This window comes from Arachis ipaensis, chromosome B04 (assembly GCF_000816755.2).
Source record: "Arachis ipaensis cultivar K30076 chromosome B04, Araip1.1, whole genome shotgun sequence".
Taxonomy (NCBI): domain Eukaryota; kingdom Viridiplantae; phylum Streptophyta; class Magnoliopsida; order Fabales; family Fabaceae; genus Arachis; species Arachis ipaensis.
The window spans coordinates 79,837,987-79,845,035 of record NC_029788.2 but is presented as its reverse complement, the minus strand read 5'-3'; positions in this window follow the sequence as shown (position 1 = coordinate 79,845,035).

The following is a 7,049-nucleotide window of genomic DNA, read 5'->3' as shown; positions in this document are numbered from 1 at the left end:
AGAAGTTAGATTCGATCTGAAAGAAGACGAATATCCGGAGATCTAGGAGAAAATTCGAATCAGAAACTGGGAGATCCTAGCTAATCCTGAAACAAAAGTGGGAAGGAATATAGTCCAGGAGTTCTATGCTAATATGTGGCATACAGATAGGCAAAGACTATCTGGATCTGCTATCTATGACTATCGGACCTTGGTCAGAGGAAAGATTGTTCATACCCACCCTGACAAGATTAGGGAGATCTTAAAGCTGCCTCAGCTGAAAGATGATCCAGACTCCTTCAATAGGAGAATGATGAGAACAGACAAGGGCCTGGATAAGATTCTAGAGGATATATGTATCCCTGGAGCCAGGTGGACCACCAGCACAAAGGGTGTCCTAATTCAACTCAAAAGAGAAGATCTCAAACCAGTCGCCAGAGGATAGCTGGACTTCATTAGGCATTCTCTGCTACCCACTAGCAACCATTCTGAAGTCACTATTAGAAGAGCAGTGATGAACCATTGCATCATGATGGGAAAAGAAGTGGAAGTTCATCAACTGATTTCAACTGAATTCTACAAAATTGTAAACAAAAATTCCAAAGATGCCAGGTTGGCTTATCCAAGCTTGATTTCTATGCTCTACAAGGACGCTGGAGTAAGGATGGGAATAACTAAGTATATCTCAGTTGAGCGGCCAATCACCAAAGCATCAATGGAAAAACAACAAGCACAGGATGACCCCATCAAGAAGAGAACACATAAAATTCTCCCAGAAATCCCTCAATCTGAATACTGGGAGTATCTTGAAACATTTATTACCAAGATGCAAGAAGCTATGGAACAAATACAGAAAGAACAAAAGGAACAAAGTAGCATTCTTTGCTATCTGCTTAAAGAACAGGAGGAGCAAGGGCATGATTTAAGGGAATTGAAGCGCCAGAAATTATCTCTTGAAGGACCAAGCACCCCGCAGATTAGAGGAACATCCACTTCCCAGAACAAAGGTTGTTAAATTCCAATCTTAGCCTTAACTCTGTGATAACTGTTTTTATTAGTTTTACCTTAGGAGTCATATAGTAGTAATTAGTATCTATATTTTTGATTTTATCTCCCAATTAAGCTATAATTTAATTTTATCATCATCATTAAACATGAATAAAATAGAAGAATTTCTTTAGAATAAGAGGCAATATTTTTTCGAGTTTTTAATAAGGTAAATTCTAATTATTTATATGTGGTGGCAATGCTTTCTGTCTTCTGAATGAATGCTTGAACAGTGCGTATGTCTTTTGAATTTGATGTTTAAGACTGTTAAATATGTTGGCTCTTGAAAGAATGATGAACATGAGACATGTTATTGATAATCTGAAAAATCATAAAAATGATTCTTGAATCAAGAAAAAGCAGCAAAGAACAAAGCTTGCAGAAAAAAAAAAAGAGAGCAAGCAGAAAAAGCCAATAACCCTTAAAACCAAAAGGCAAGGGTAAATAAAAAGGATCCCAAGGCTTTGAGCATCAGTGGATAGAAGGGCCTAAAGGAATAAAATCCTGGCCTAAGCGGCTATTATCTGCATTCTGAGTTCCTATAGATGCCAATCACTCTGAGCTTCAATGGATAAAGTGAGATGCCAAAACTGTTCAGAAGCAAAAAGCTACTAGTCCCGCTCATCTAATTAGAATCTGAGCTTCACTCAAAAACTCTGAGATATTATTGCTTCTTAAAATTACTTGTATTCTGTTTTATTTATCTAGTTGCTTGAGGACAAGCAACAGTTTAAGTTTGGTGTTGTGATGAGCGGATATTTTATACGCTTTTTGGGGTTAATTTCATTTAGTTTTTAGTGTGTTTTAGTTAGTTTTTAGTTTATTTTCAGTAGATTTTAGGCAAAATTCATATTTCTAGACTTTACTATGAGTTTGTGTGTTTTTCTATGATTTCAGGTATTTTCTGGCTGAAATTGAGGGAGCTGAGCAAAAATCTGATTCAGGCTGAAAAAGGACTGCTGATGTTGTTGGATTCTGACCTCCTTGCACTCAAAGTGGATTTTCTGGAGCTACAGAACTTCAAATGGCGCGCTTCTAATTGCATTGGAAAGTAGACATCCAGAGCTTTCTAGCAATATATAATAGTCTATACTTTGCTCAAGGATAGATGACGTAAAATGGCGTTCAACGCCAGTTCCATGCTGCTGTCTGGCGTCCAGCGCCAGAAACAAGTTACAAGTTGGAGTTCAACGCCAGAAAAGGATCCAAAGCTGGCTTTGAACGCCCAAAACAGCCCTATGCACGTGATTAGCTTAAATCTCAGCCCCAACACATACCAAGTGGGTCCCAGAAGTGGATTTCTGCACCATCCATCTGAGTTTACTCATTTTCTGTAAACCTAGTTTACTAGTCTGGTATTTAAACAACTTTTAGAGATTTATTTTGCATCTCATGACATTTTAGATCTAAACTCTGTACCTTTAGACGACATGAGTCTCTAAACTCCATTGTTGGGGGTGAGGAGCTCTGCTGTGTCTCGATGAATTAATGCAAGTATTTATGTTTTCCATTCAAACATGCGTGTTCCTATCTAAGATATCCATTCAAACTTCAATATGAATGTGATGAACGTGACAATCATCATCATTCCTCCACGAACGCGTGCCTGAAAACCACTTACGTTCCACTATAGAATGAATGAATATCTCTTAGATCTCTTAATCGGAATCTTCGTGGTATAAGCTAGATTGATGGCAGCATTCAAGAGAATCCGGAAAGTCTAAACCTTGTCTGTGGTATTTCGAGTAGGATTCAGGGATTGAATGACTGTGACGAACTTCAAACTCGCGAGTGCTGGACGTAGTGACAGACGCAAAAGGATAGTAAATCCTATTCCGGTACAACTGAGAACCTGCAGATGATTAGCCGTGCGGTGACAGCGCACCTGGACCCTTTTCACTGGAAGGATGGATGGTAGCCATTGACAACGGTAATCCACCAACACACAGCTTGCCATAGGAGGACGTGCGTGCGTGAATCAGAGAACAGAGGAAAGCAAAATTTCAGAAGATAAAGCATCTCCAAAACTCCAACATATTCTCCATCAGTGCATACTAGTATAATTTGTGTTCTTCCCTTTTATTCCTTGCAATCAAATTTGATAAGTGAATTGTTTTATTGTTTTCCTGACTAAGAGTTACAAGATAACCATAGATTGCTTCAAGCCAACAATCTCCGTGGGATCGACCCTTACTCATGTAAGGTATTACTTGGACGACCCAGTGCACTTGCTGGTTAGTGGTACGAGTTGTAAAAAGTGTGATTTACAATTCGTGCACCACAGAGCTAGAATATGGTTAGACTCTCAACCTAAGGATAGCCTGAACTCTTGGGATAAGCTGGTCAAGGCTTTCTTAGCCAAGTTCTTTCCTCCTCATAAGTTGAGTAAGCTTAGAGTGGATGTTCAAACCTTCAGACAGAAAGAAGGTGAATCCCTCTATGAAGCTTGGGAGAGATACAAGGAACTGACCAAAAAGTGTCCTTCTGACATGCTTTCAGAATGGACCATCCTGGATATATTCTATGATGGTCTATCTGAATTAGCTAAGATGTCATTGGATACTTCTGCAGGTGGATCTATTTACCTAAAGAAAATGCCTACAGAAGCTTAAGAACTCATTGACATGGTTGCTAATAACCAGTTCATGTACACTTCTGAAAGGAATCCTGTGAATAATGGGACGCCTATGAAGAAGGGAGTTCTTGAAATTGATACTCTGAATGCCATATTGGCTCAGAATAAAATATTGACTCAGCAAGACAATATGATTTCTCAGAGTCTGTATGGAATGCAAGCTGCATCCAACAGTACTCAAGAGGCATCTTCTGAAGAAGAAGCTTATGATCCTGATAACCCTGCAATAGCAGAGGTAAATTATATGGGTGAACCTTATGGAAACACCTATAACCCCTCATGGAGAAATCACCCAAATCTCTCATGGAAGGATCAACAAAAGCCTCAACAAGGCTTTAATAATGGTGGAAGAAATAGGTTTAACAATAGTAAACCTTTTCCATCATCTACTCAGCAACAGACAGAGAACTCTGAAAAAAATACATCTAATTTAGCAAACTTAGTCTCTGATCTATCTAAGGCCACTGTAAGTTTCATGAATGAAACAAGGTCCTCAATTAGAAATTTGGAGGCACAAGTGGGCCAGCTGAGTAAAAGGATCACTGAAATCCCTCCTAGTACTCTCCCAAGCAATACAGAAGAAAATCCAAAAGGAGAATGCAAGGCCATTGATATAGTCAACACGGCCGAACCTAGAGAGGAAGGGGAGGACGTGAATCCCAAGGAGGAAGACCTCCTTGGACGTCCAGTGATCAATAAGGAGCTTCCCTCTGAGGAACCAAAGGAATCTGAGACTCATCTAGAGACCATAGAGATTTCATTGAACCTCCTTATTCCATTCATGAGCTCTGATGAGCATTCATCTTCTGAAGAGAATGAGAATGTTACTAAGGAGCAAGTTACCAAGTACCTTGGTGCAATCATGAAGCTGAATGCCAAATTATTTGGTATTGAGACTTGGGAAGATGAACCTCCCTTGTTCACCAATGAACTAAGTGATCTGGATCAACTAACATTGCCTCAGAAGAAACAGGATCCTGGAAAGTTCCTAATACCTTGTACCATAGGCACCATGATCTTTGAAAAAGCTCTGTGTGACCTTGGTTCAGGGATAAACCTCATGCCCCTCTCTGTAATAGAGAAACTGGGAATCTTTGGGGTGCAAGCTGCTAAAATCTCATTAGAGATGGCGGACAATTCAAGAAAACAGGCTTATGGACAAGTAGAGGACGGGTTAGTAAAGGTTGAAGGCCTTTACATCCCTGCTGACTTCATAGTCCTAGATACTGGGAAGGATGAGGATGAATCCATCATCCTTGGAAGACCCTTCCTAGCCACAGCAAGAGATGTGATTGATGTTGACAGAGGCGAATTAGTCCTTGAATTGAATGAGGACTCCCTTGAGTTTAAAACTCAAGGACATCCTTCTGTAAACATGGAAAAGAGGCACAGTAAGCTTCTCTCAAAACAGAGTCAACTAGAGCCCCCACAGTTAAACTCTAAGTTTGGTGTTGGAAGGCCACAACCAAACTCTAAGTTTGGTGTTGGGGAGTCTCAACAATGCTCTGAACATCTGTGAGGCTCTATGAGAGCCCACTGTCAAGCTATTAACATTAAAGAAGCGCTTGTTGGGAGGCAACCCAATTTTTATTTATCTAATTTTAATTTATTTTTATTGTTATTTCATGTTTTATTAGGTTCATGATCATGTGGAGTCACAAAATAAATATAAAAATTGAAAACGGAATCAAAAACAGCAGAAGAAAAATCACACCCTGGAGGAGGATCTCACTGGCGTTTAAATGCCAGTAAGGAGCATCTGTCTGGCGTTCAACGCCAGAACAGAGCATGTTTCTGGCGTTGAATGCCAGAAACAAGCAGCATCCTGGCGTTCAGACGCCAGAAATGCACAGTGAGGAAAGCTGGCACTGAACGCCAGAAACAAGCATCTGGGCGCTGAATGCCCAGAACAAGCATCAATTCGGCATTTAAACGCCAGAATTGTATGCAAAGGCGTTTTACATGCCTCATGGGTGCAGGGATGTAAATCCTTGACACCTCAGGATCTGTGGACACCACAGGATCATCCCAGGATCTGTGAATCTTACAGGATCCCCACCTACCACCACTCGTTCTCTTCCCTCTTCTCAATGTTCATCCTCTCTTCCCAATAAACACTCTTCCCCAAAACTCTTCACCAATCACCTCAATCTCTCTTCCCTATCACCACTTCACCACTCACATCCATCCACTCTTCCCCATAAACCTACCTTATAAACTCCACCTACCTTCAAAATTCAAAACCAATTTCCCATCCAAACCCACCCTATATGGCCGAACCTTAACCCCCTCTCCCTTCCCTATATAAAGCCCTCCATTCTTCCTCATTTTCACACCACACAACCCTCTCTTCTCTTCTTGGCCAAATACACATTTCCCTTCTATCTTCCATATTTTCTTCTTCTTCTTCATCTATTCTTTCTTCTCTTGCTCGAGGACGAGCAAAATTCTAAGTTTGGTGTGGTAAAAGCATAAGCTATTTGTTTTTCCATTACCATTGATGGCATCTAAGACCGGAGAATCCTCTAGAAAAGGGAAAGGGAAGACAAAAGCTTCCACTTCCGAGTCATGGGAGATGGAAAGATTCATCTCCAAAGCTCATCAAGACCACTTTTATGATGTTGTGGCCAAGAAGAAGGTGATCCCCGAGGTCCCTTTCAAACTCAAGAGAAATGAGTATCCGAAGATCCGACATGAGATCCATAGAAGAGGTTGGGAAGTTCTAACAAATCCCATCCAACAAGTCGGAACTCTAATAGTTCAAGAGTTCTATGCTAATGCATGGATCACAAGGAACCATGATCAAAGTAAGAACCCGAACCCAAAGAATTATCTCACCATGGTTCGGGGAAATTACTTAGATTTTAGTCCGAAAAATGTAAGGTTGGCGTTGAACTTGCCAATGATGGAAGAGAACGCACGCCCCTACACAAGGAGAGTCAACTTTGATCAAAGGTTGGACCAAGTCCTCATGGACATATGTGTGGAAGGAGCTCAATGGAAGATTGACTCAAAAGGCAAACCGGTTCAACTGAGAAGACTGGACCTTAAGCCTGTAGCTAGAGGATGGTTGGAGTTCATTCAATACTCAATCATTCCCACTAGCAACCGGTCTGAAGTTACTATAGACAAGGTGGACTCATTCCTTGTTCTTACATTCTCTGTTTTTCATTTTTCTATGTTAAGTGCTTATCTAAGTTTGTGTCTTATTACATGATCATTAGTAGTTAGTAACTATGTCTTAAAGTTATGAATGCCCTATGAATCCATCACCTCTTTTAAATGAAAAATATTTTAATTCAAAAGGACAAGAAGTACATGAGTTTCGAATTTATCCTTGAACTTAGTTTAATTATATTGATGTGGTGACAATACTTTTTGTTTTCTG